At 42.6% G+C, this 12,291-nt stretch overlaps 1 long non-coding RNA gene across 1 annotated transcript in view; it reads right to left on the reverse strand.

Moving 5' to 3' along the window:
* Positions 1–1,270: 1,270 nt before the first annotated feature.
* The window catches only part of LOC148542467 (uncharacterized), a 91,544-nt gene continuing 80,523 nt past the window's right edge, over positions 1,271–12,291 (reverse strand). The window contains exons 2-3 of the long non-coding RNA XR_015877787.1: positions 1,815–2,158; positions 1,271–1,693 (exon numbers count right to left, since the gene is read on the reverse strand). This is a non-coding gene — a long non-coding RNA (uncharacterized LOC148542467). The remainder of the gene's footprint in view (positions 1,694–1,814; positions 2,159–12,291) is intronic.

The following is a 12,291-nucleotide window of genomic DNA, read 5'->3' on the forward strand; positions in this document are numbered from 1 at the left end:
CCTGACTGCATATCCTTGCAGGCAGTGCCAGACTGTGGCAGGTGCTTACAGAGTTCAATGCTGCTACTAGGTTGGGTCTTTGAGCTGCTGGCTCATCCTGTTTGTCTCCAAGATCTGCTGGTTTCTCCCTATAGCCTATACCTCCTTGCAGTGGTGTTATTACAAAAATCAATGGTAATGTGTGGCCCTCTTGCAGGCTACAGGGCTAGATATGGGTGTGCATGTGTAGTCATGCACAGGCTATGGGCAAGAAGTGTGCGACAACCTCCCAAACAGACTGGTCATCCTAACCTGTCCCTCTGGGCACAGTATATCCAGCCGGATATTTATTTATTTATTACCAGTTATTTATATAGCGCACACATATTCCGCAGCGCTTTACAGAGAGTATTTGGCCATTCACATCAGTCCCTGCCCCAGTGGAGCTTACAATCTATATCCTTATCACATGCGCACACACATACACGCTAGGGTTAATTTTGTGTTGTGAGCCAATTAACCTACCAATATATTTTTGGAGTGTGGGAGGAAACCGGAGCACCCGGAGGAAACCCACACAAGCACAGGGAGAATATACAAACTCCGCACAGATTGGGCCGTGGATATATGGACTACTTACCCTACACGCTTGCTGAGACATAGGCTACTCACCAGGGCAGCAGCCACTGCTATTTTCTCCTTCTCGCATCACAGCTGGCTCCCAGGGAAAAGGCAGCCTCATTTTGAATTCCCTTTACCCGTTGTGAAACTACTCTATTCAAAAACAGCAGTTTCACATCGACAGCTTTGGATTCATAAAGAGGCTGCCTCTTCCCTGGGAGCCAGCTGAGATGCGGGGAGGAAAAGCTTTAAGTAGGTGTTGGGGCTGTCTAAGGTCACTTGTCCCACTGCCTTAACATTAAGCAAATATATCTATCAATATGAGAAGCCAGCTGTTTCCATGTAACCTTCCAGGCCAGTACTAAACTGAATCATAACAACAGCAGTTACCAGAATATGGCATGGGGAAATAATGTTATTATTCTACTGCTGAGAATTGTTATTATTCTACTTTGACAGGAAAGTGGTATCCAAATAATGTCGTGGTAAGAGGTTAAAAAAACAAAACATCTTTACAGGAAAAATAAAACATTTTAAGAGATAAGAGAATGAAAATTCCCTTTAGACCATAAATGTTTGAAAATGCCTGCCATCAATGAAATGTGGTTTTTACAATACATTTTAATGAAGGATCAATAAATATACATAGTATGTACCATATTCCCAGCATTTCACACTTAAAAGAGGTTATACAGTGCAATAAAAACAAGAGAACTTACTCAGGGTGGGTTTCATTTATGAAAATATTATTCACATCCACCACACTCGTCGTGCATTACAACAGCCACCTTGCACAGTAGATGATGATGGGCTTTTATCTGCTCGTGGTTCAGAGGGGGGAGCCCTAAATTTCTGCACTCTCCGCGGAATGACTTTCCCTTACTAAGTGGATCAAATGTACTTTTTGCTCTTAATTCAATTTGATTACAGAGCAATTTAAACTCACAATGGGGAAATTTATCTTGCCAAATACATTACGAATTAACCATTAGCCCATTAAGAGCAGACAGAGAAAGGCCAGTTCATTTTTCTGGACAGTCCTATAAGCCAAGTTATTTAAGGTGCTGTTCAATGTATTGTGGAAACATTAACCCTGTCAGTAAAAAAAGAAACAAAATATTGTATCAAAAACCAGCAAACATATAATGTATGTTAACGTTTTCTAAAGAATTACTTATAACATGCAAAGAATTTATTTTTAACAGTTTCCATACCTTGACAGGAGTTAAGATGTCATTTTATTAACATCTGTTCCACAACATAAATGCATAATAGACGGTTCTTGCCAGTGTCAGACTGGGATAAGAAGGGTCCCCTGGGGGAATTACATGGTAGGGGCCCAATGAAGGGCAGTGACAAACCACTGAGGGGGTATAGCCAGACACCAGAGAGACAGAAGCAACCATCCGGGTAACCTCACTTGAGTGATTCTTCTTTCCTTTTGACACAGTGCAAGAGCCATAGGTATCATTCGAGCCAGTGCAAGGCCACTCTCCAACTACTTTTCCATCCACATCATATATAAGGTCCTTTGTCTGTATCCTTGGATGTTTTGGGCCTGTTTGGAAAAAGGGATAGGTACATGAAATACCCTGTAGGCATCCCTACCCAAACCTGCTCTGATGTTAAATCAATAACACCCTCTGATGAAATGTTGCCATTATTAGAATGTTGACAATACTGTGTGTCCAGGTGGAACAGTGGCTTCACTTATCTGGTGGTGGATCCGGCAATGCAGAGGTGTTTTCTTGGTCCAGTGGTCATCTGATCCAGCAGCGGTGAGCATGCTACCCCTAACCCTGATCCTAACCCTACCCCCACAGACTAACCCTAAACCTTCCCTACTGTATGTTTATAGTAAACTATACAGTGAGACTAAGTAAGTTGTCTTAACAGGGACCATTCCGTTTGGTGACACACCTTAAGTATGTTGGACTTAACAGTAACTGGGAGAATGTCTACATAAACTCCCCATTTTTTATAGAATCTCTAAACTCCAGCCTCAATGTCAGGTTTGACAGCTCTCCTTTCATGACATAAAACATCTAAGCACTTTTTCACTAATGTAAGTGAAGGGGAATCTCTAGAAATACAAAATCTAACTTGCTTTGCAACCGTCTCAAATACTATCGAAAAAGGAATCAAGGTCAAGATCTGAGAGCATAATTACCAGGAAGGGAAATCTGCAAAGAGCACATTTCTAACATGAAATTGAAGTGAAACCAGAAATTATGAGCCAAATTAGCATTGGAACAATACCATTTAAAACATTCTCCCATCTCCAATTCCACAAAGTGTTTCCTACTAACTGAATCTGCTTAAGGCTTAAGGTGTGTTTCCTGAAGGAATGCCGAAGACAAAGCAGTCATAGTTTGACAGTGTAAATATTGAATAGTACTGTAGAGAAACCAGGGAAGTTCAAAAAGTCTAAATCCCAAGATTTAGCAGTATTAGGACGGTAGGTATCATGTGGAATAGCCACTGGTTCTCATACGGCGCCGGAAGGTCGATGGCTGGGGTCGGGATGCCGACGCCGGTATCCTGATCTCCTTCGGGATATCGGCATTATGGCAGGGTCCGTGATCCCGTCAACCGGGAATCTAACTACATCCTGTATCATGCATCTCATTTTGAATGCAATACATCCTGCTACGTACCACATGAATAGCACCATTTAGTGGCATATGCATGTAGATTTGTGAGGACTTCCTACTGCTCATGTGCAGTAAATAGCCAGCACATTCCGCAAGCTGCGGTAGACACTGGCAGGGATCTTATTGGATCCCTCTCTGGGAATTATCTCAAAAGAAGCTCATAGGCTTCCATTAGACAATCTATAGACGGTGTTGCCCATAGGGTGCAAGCTCCAGGAAGTTTTCGCTTTATGGAGTTTGATACAAATGAGAAATGTAGTTAAACCTCAGAAAACAGCAGTTTGATCGCATTTTAGTGTTAGTACATCCCGCCCTTGGTCCATAAATTAGGGGAATCAGCATACAACAAATCAGGGAATAAGGGACGAATTTTAAATTTAAAAGACATAGGGCCATATTCAACATGGGGCGAAAATTCAGAGGTCAGACTTTTCGCCCTCATCGACGTTTTTTGCAGGGATAAAGTATCGGGCGCGTGCCCGCTTATCCCCGCATTCAATTAGGATCCGGACAAAACGGGACCCGGCGGAAAGGTAAGTATGGAAAAGTCCTGTCAATTTTCGGGAATTCATCCTGGCACCCCCCTAAAGATGGTATGACATGGGGGATCACTATGGGTACCCCCGATTTGGCCTGCTGAAGGTAAGTCGGGTTTTTAAATAGCCGCGGCAGGTGCATAAATGCGCCTGTGAAGTAGTGAAGAATAGCATTTATCTTTTTTTGGGGGGGGGAAATAACTATTGCTATCAAATTTGGGGTACACGAAAATGGGTGCAAGCATATTTTTAAGTCCCTAAAGCAGTGATTCCCAACCTCGGTCCTCAAAGCACACTAACTGGTTTTAGTGATATCCATGCTTAAGCACGGATGGTTAAATCAAAATAACTAAGGTACTAATTAAGTCACCTGTGCTCAACTATGGCTATTCCTAAAACCTGGACTGTTAGTGTGCCTTGAGGACCGTGGTTGGGAACCCCTGCCCTAAAGTCATTCTTTAAAATTCTTCAAAAATCCACCTGCCGCTACCACCCGCATTCTAGAAAACATCTGCTGCATACTTGGGAACCCCCCCTGAATCAATTTCGCTAGTTTAAAACTTTGTTACCCAATATATATTTTTTCGCCCCCAAAATGAAAGTAAATTTTTTGAGGTGTCCTGAGGATATTTTTAACATTTTATGACACAGATTACTTTTAGAGGACACTCCCAGGGCTGCAGGCTGTGTTTTTTTAAGCCTGCACCCCTGAACCCCAATCCTGCACTTTTTATCGCCATGAATTACATGGTGAAAACTCATCCCCGTTTTTTAACAAAGACTTTTCACACCTGTCTTTGAAATTGAATATGGGGATAAGTGAAACAGGCGAAAATGACGTCATCGGCGATAAATTATGGCCCGATAACGGACTTTTCGTCTCAAATTGAATATGGCCCTTAGTAAAGGTAAGTGCAGTACATAAAAAATTTAACAGCTGAAAGGGCAGTGGTAAGTATAGTAGAGTTTATGTAATGGTGGGCTTGGAGAAAAATAAAGAAGGGGAAGATCATATTTTTCTCTAAGTTGTTAAAAAATATGAATAAATTCTCCAGGGACAAACACATCTTTTATAGAAATAATGCCCTTAAATTACCATAATTTAAATGCAGGAAATATGGAAATATTTTATTTTATTATGATATATTTTAATTGTGGAAATATGGTGAAAAACTATAATCATTGAACAAATGTTTTTAAAGGATACACCATGCATTAACTTTAGTAAACATAATGTTGCGGCAAATAGTAGGGGTGATTATAACAAATTGGGAATATAAAAATGCGGGTGGAGCATATAGCAAACAGAGCTCATGCTCCAAGGGCCTGATTCAGACCCAGACGCTATCCGCAGTCCGCTCGCTATTGCCGATGGTTGCTAATTTGCGTATGCATCGTAGTGCGCGTGCGCAAACTACACAGTGCGTTCGCAGATCCCTCGCTCGCACAGCAAAGCCAGCTCAGCAGAGTGAGTGACAGGAGAGGCCGTTTGTGGGTGGTCAGTGGCAGTCCAGTAAAAGCGGGGGAGTGGAGGTGCGAACGCAGGCATGCCTGAGTGTTTCAATGCCGTTTTAGAGGCGTGCATAATTAACAGGCAGCGTCATAGTACACGTCACCAGCCATTTTTTTACTCGGTTTTCCTCGCAATGCTTGCGGTAGAAAAAAGCTACCACAAACACTGCGTTCACATCTGATAGTGGTCGATGTAGCAATGTTTTCACAAACTACCAGGAGATGACGTGGGGCAGTGGGCGTCTCTGCCTTTGCTAAGGGGAGTCTGCATACACAAAGCGAACGCTCGTACAGGTAAGATGGGCGTGCTTATGCCTTGGCGAGATATCGCTCCCCACCGCGTCACTTTCAAATATTTGCATACGCATTGAGCGAGAGTACGCTCATAGTGACCGGGTCTGAATCAGGCCCCAAATCTTTATTAGTAAAACAGGGATGTGACTAGGCACAAACCAATTGCATATTGAAACGATGCAGATGCAGCAAGTAAAGTATTCTGCATACCTAAACCACCTCAACGCTTAGGGGCATATTTATCATTATAAAATTAATATTTTGGAGCAATTTACTATTCTGCTCTTGCCCATCCTTGTGTCATGCTATCACACTGCATCTTGGTTTGGGTCCTCGTCATGAACTGCATACATCACCGGTAGATGAAGGATTCCGGAGGATCCCTTTTTTGTAAAAATTGGCGAAATAGTAGCCCGTACCATACTATAGGATAGCACCATCTGGAGATGGCATTACCTATCTGGGAAAAGCTGTGGAATGCTTCACATTTCGGAGCTAGGTAAATGTGGCAGCGATGCAGATCGACAACTGTGGGGCTGCATTTGTAGCTGAAAATGTAGGGACCACAGCAGATATCAGATATATCTGCTGCAATCTCTCCATAGTACATCTGGGTGATCCTTAACATTTGTGAGAATCCCAAAAAATTATTTTTTCTGGGAATATTGTCCAAATATTTAATGATAAATAAGTCCCTTAGATATATATGTCATCCTCCTGGTCATCCACAGTCTACCACTACACCATCTAAATTGGAAAAGAAACTGGATACTGAACACTATAAAGCATCAGATTAAATACTGAAAACATTTGTATGGGATATGTGAGCTTGGGGAAGATCACACTTTTTATAACAGTGACTCATATTAAATCTTTCCAACTCACCAAAGAGAGCACATTTTTATCAATAATGAAGGTGTAGTTACACTTGTATAAGGAGGGTAAGTCAGCAGTAAGTCAGCGGAAAGAACTATTGGAGCACACCAGCCAGATAGACTTGAGCAGGAGCTTTGATTTATTTATAGTGCTCAGTAACAATACAGCAGTACTCACAGATACGCTATGGGTAGCGGAGATGGAGTGGAGCATACAGTGGACCAGCTGGTCATGTACAGTATGTAGGCACTGGTTGAAGGATATCGCACTACCATTTGGGTGTGCTAACCAGAACTTTGCACTGGTTTAGCCACTTACATTTAAATCCGGTGACACGTGCAATAAGTAAGGGACGCCCGCTGCACTTACACTCATTGGCATAAACAACTGAATACAGTATGTCGGATGCCCATTACTTACAGGTGTGATAAAACAACTGAAATCCCCACATAGTCTCTTTAAGATGTAATGCCTCCTTAGCTGACTCTGTAAATGCCATATATTCTGTTTTGGTGGTATATAAAGCTACTGTGGTTTGTTTTCTACTTGACTAGCTTACCGCTGTGCCTGCCAGTGGAAATAGATATCCCGTATAGGAATGACAATACTCTTCATCTTTTCCCCAATCAGCATCACAAAATGATTTGAGATTTGAGATTTGAATTTCCAGCTTTAGTAAATTCCAGCTTCAAGGAAGATGTACCTCTTAGGTAATTTAAGATTCTATTGACTGCTTTCCATTGCTGTCTCCCAGGATTAATAGCAAATTAGCTTATTCTGCTTACTGCATGCGTAATTTCAAGGCAAGTCCTGACATCACCAGTAGAGCTCTGATAAGGAACTGTCTTCGAAATTTCTGTTTCATCTTAACTCATTGGTGACATGGCCTTAGGTAGTTTCATGCCTTTGTCAATGGGAGTGCCTATTGGCTTAGCATCTGATCTGACATTCCATACTTTGCAAGTATATTCTTAGGGGATGTAGTTATGAAACCGGCGGCCGCAAGGTCTCAATACTGACATCCGAATCCCGGCAAGGGACTTAAGATAGGTGTTGAAATACCGATGCCTATCTTAATCCCGACGCTGGAATGCCGAAAGACGCCAGACCGAATGAGATAAGTCCGGTGCGCCCTTAGCGTTAGTAGCGTGGACAGGGTTAGGTTTAGGGAACGTAGAAGGGTTTTTGTATAATTTAATTTTATTGAAGAAGTAACAGAGGATAATAAGGAGACATCACAGAGATATGTTCCAAGGCAGTGAAAAAGAACAAATACCATTAATATGGTACGATCCACTGCAATACCACTCTTCCTCCAGTGGTGGTGCTCTCCCAGTGTTGATTCCTGCAGTACTGTTCTCACCAGTGGTGCTGCAATTTTGCTTGTGCTCCTAGCATACCATGGTTTGTCGCTATGCAGCTGGAGGCAATTGGCTAATGAGCTGCACCTGTTTCTCCTGCTTATTACCCAGCACTCAATGCCAGATCATCAGTTCATGTACCTGAGACTATCTGCTAGTGGAGGCTCTCTGCTGTTCAAGTTACCTGAAAAGATCCTGTTCCTGGCTACCAGTCCAGCTCCCAGATACCAGGAACAGGACCAGGCAGCTAGACACCAGGGCATAAAGCTATAACTGGCATCCCTCTTCAGTGTACAATAAGCACATCTCTTCAAAAGCATCCTGGGACCACCAGCCAATTCGGTCATAGCAGCACCCATTGCTTGGTACCCTCCAGCACCAGGACGTCCCCCACCAGCTTGACACGGCATCCCGGTCACCTAGCAACAGACAGGACCTGCTGGAGCCACGAATCACCGTTGCTTCTAACATCAGGACCAGGATTCCCCGTTGCCGGCATGACACGGCGTCCCAGTCACCTAGCAATGGAGCCGCTTGCCGTGGCCTCTAAAAGTTACAGAACTTTGCATTATTGCCATAGTTTATTGCATTCTAAGTCAAGTCTGCTATCCTGTATACTGCATTTCAAGTCAAGTTTGATGCCTTGTATATTATATTGCAAGTCTGCTATCCTGTTCTCCTGCATTACAAGGTTTTCCTGCTCAGTTATTAACCCCTACCTGCAATCTTGTGTTATCATTATCTTATGTAAACCCTGGTCTCTGTCTTACCCACAGGTATAATAAACCAGCGACTGTTTCATTCCACTTCTGCATTGCTTCTTTGAAATACACACTTGTAAGAATAGTCCAAGATGATTCATGACCAAGTTAGTCCTACCATGATACATAATAACAAGTAGTTATACGTATGTCACTGAGATGGCTTAATGATGTCATAAAACAGTTCAAATAAAAAAGAAACTTAATTCAATACTAGTATTATAAAAAAATCTGGTATGAGTGAAAACTAAAGAGAGAGAAAACAAAGTAGGAAGTCAGAGGGGGCACAGGATCATGGAGAGAGGTCTGCAGTAAGTCATGGTAGGAACCCGTTGATAGCCACGAGATTGAACTCCCCCTAACCCAATACTGGAGATCTGGGCCTGGTAAAGGATTATGGTCTGGGTGAGATGGTAGACATATAGGTTTTATAAGCATCGGAGGCTTTATACTCCAGCCACAAGAACCATGTCCCACTAAAATCGGAAATTTTGTCAGCTGAGGAGAGCAATATGTCTTCCATGGACATAGAGTTATGTTAAGTTAGGTCTGAGGGGAAATTTGAGTTGGCAAGGAAGAAGTGAGGAAGGCGAAGACATAGGATATGAATGAGAAGTGTCTCAGAAACTGCAGGCAAGAAAGTATGGGAGTAATCATTGGATGTATAGGAAGGGTCTTGGAGATAGTAACAAAGGGTGTATTTCAGGTTGTTGTCACAAATAAATGGCATTTATTGTTTAGTTTTTTTGCTCCTGGTCCATTCAAGGATCCTATTAGGAATTATGGCACTGTGGTAGTTCTTAACTTCTGGTAATTTGAGACCTCCTAGATGTTTAAGCCACAATAAAACTTTACGTCTAATTATTCGGTGTCTTTGAGACCAAATTAATTTTCTAATCAGAAGGTGAATCTCGTGAAACCAGGAATTAGGTATATGGATTGGAAGAGCTTGAAGTAAGTAAACAAGTTTAGGGAGTGTATGCATCTTTACCATATTCTGTTTAAACAATGAAGAGAGTTGTTTCAAGTGCCAATTATTGTAGTCTGAGCTCATAAACTACAGTTTTCGGAGGACATGGTCTGTGCTGGAAGCCGCAGATTTCCTGGCCTTGCAAGAGGCAGGAGGCAGCCAGTCTGAGTAAGCTTCAGCTTACTCAGATGGTCGATGCTACAAACATTGCAACTGATGTTCATGATGTTGATCCGAAGCTGCATCTACGGATGCAGCACTTGGATCTGCTAGCCAACTGGAGGCGTCTTTCCCTCAGATGCCTCCTGTAGGCATTAGTATATTAGATGTATTATATTGACCATCTGCTTCCCTGATGATCTAGTGCCATTGGATTTGGAAAGGCTTGCACTTCTCTTGGCCTGATGGACCTGTTGCCATGAGGAATGATCCATCAAACACTGAGGAAGAACCAGCTGGACCTAAGGATCTTTCCATTCAATAATCTCCATTTTCAGTAAGTCCAGGGAGGAACAGAATGGGTGAAGGTCAGAAGGGGTATGTAGTGTGATCAATTTCCCTTTGAACATAACTTGAAAGTGAAAGGGGAATCCCCAGAAATATTTGAGCTGATGTTTGCAGAATTCATCCATTAATGGTCTCAAGACTTTGCATTGTTGAAGTGTGTGCCAGGAGAGATCTAGGAAGATATAAATAGTGTACCCATTAAAGTCAAATCCATCTAGCTGTCAGACTTTGCACATCATCTGATATTTTTGAGGAAAATTGTCGAGACAGCAGATGACGTCACAGAGTCTGTCTGTGCCAGACCAGTTTGAGGAATATCTTCAGGAAGACCTCTGATGCGGATGTTATTTCGCCTGTTGTCTAGATCATCCACCCTTGACTTCAAGTCTGAATGGAAATAATGCCTGTTAATTTGCAAAAGAGATCATCGGATGTTTCATGACCTTCCTCCAAGGTCGTGAGCTGGTCGGAAAGCTGCAAACATTTGAAGAGTGGTGGAAGGTGGAACAATCCATTGAAGGTGGGATTGAAGAGAGTAACTGGTTAGGAGAAGAGTCTCAGACATCTGGGTTCCAGTCTTGTCTAGAGGACATAGGCTGGAGAAAGGGTTTCAAATCAGGCTGAGACGTCGAGTCTCTTGGATGGGAGTGATCTTTTGTGTAAGACAATTTCCTGCTTTGATCATGGTAGATGATGTGGAGTGGGGTCAGGTGGAGAGATCCCAGGTTTATTTAGATGTATAAGGAAAAGTGGTATGCATAAAGGTCAATCTTTGAGCACAGACCCCCACTGTCAAAAAATAAGCAGTTATCACACAGTGATCAGCAGCATCTACACATTGTGAGAGGCATTAGATTGAAGCAGCTGCCATAGCCTCAAGTCCAGTCATCAAAAGCAGCTCCGCATTGTTAGAAGTTGATGAGTAATAGAGATGAAATATAGGGTACTTTTTGGGAGAAATCCAAGGTTTATTTAGATGAATAATGTAAAGTGGTATGCATAAAGGTCAGTCTTTGAGCACAGACCCCCATTGGCAAAATAAATAAGCAGTTATCACGCAATAATCAGCAGCATCTACACATGGTGAGAGGCATTAGATTGAAGCACAGACCCCCATTGGCAAAAAATGAAGCAGTTATCACGGAGTGATCAGCAGCATCTACACATGTTGAGAGGACATAGATTGAAGCAGCTGCCATAGCCACAACCCCTCATCAAAAGCAGCCATGCGTTGGTAGAAGTTGATGAGTAATAGAGATGAAATAAAAGGTACTTTCTAGAGAGCCACTTGTGTGCATCTCTGCAACTCCATCTATCTCTGAATCAGGCCCCTTGTGTTCCCTCTCCTCCGGGATACTAATGGCTATGAGGCTCTTCCCCATATCTGGTATATGTAGGATGTCTTGGAAGTCTGTGACTGTAATTTCAGCTCCTACTTTTTGGTGGGTAGTGACTGTCCCAACTTTTATAGCTGTAAGTAATTTATCTCCTATTCCTCTGACTGTGATAGACTCACAATTGAATAGTCTTGTGGCACCTGAGACAATATACAAGCAACCTCCTCTGTGGCTGTCTGTGATACTTTAAGCTGACTCATTCTTACTTTTGCACTTCTTTCTATGTAAGTATCCATATCTTTCAGTATACATTCAAATGCTTTGTGTCCTGTCTTATGACATACATAACGTATTTGAACTTTCTGGGTTCGACATCTTTAGTTTGTAATGCAGTATTCTCAGCACTTAATTCAACTGACACGTTCTTGGAACTGTAACAGTTTTGTCCTAATGATCTCTGTAGACTAGAGTTACCACTAGGAAATCAAACTCAGGAGCTCATTCAGACCCACTCGCTAGATGCGTTCGCTCACACCCCATGTATACAAATCCAGCGCACACCCAGCAAGGCAGGCGATCGCACGGCAAGGCATTAGCACGGCCGCTATGTCTTGGCGTGCGATCACTATCTGTATGTAGACACCCATCAGCAATACATTAGACGCCCACTTGCACACGTCATGTCTGGAAGTGCATGAAATCATTGGTACATCGTGCACCATCGGATGCGATTGCAGCGCTTGAGGTTGACTATACCCTGCTGCAAGCACTGCGATCACTTCAGTGTGAAATACAACCAAGTGACGTGTACTATGACGCAGCCTATTAATTATGCTCGCCTCTGGCATGTGAGAAGACTTACAGTGGGTGGTGCATCAAGATG

The sequence above is a fragment of the Taudactylus pleione genome, unplaced genomic scaffold (genome assembly GCF_031769625.1).
Source record: "Taudactylus pleione unplaced genomic scaffold, aTauple2 ptg000012l, whole genome shotgun sequence".
Lineage (NCBI taxonomy): Eukaryota > Metazoa > Chordata > Amphibia > Anura > Myobatrachidae > Taudactylus > Taudactylus pleione.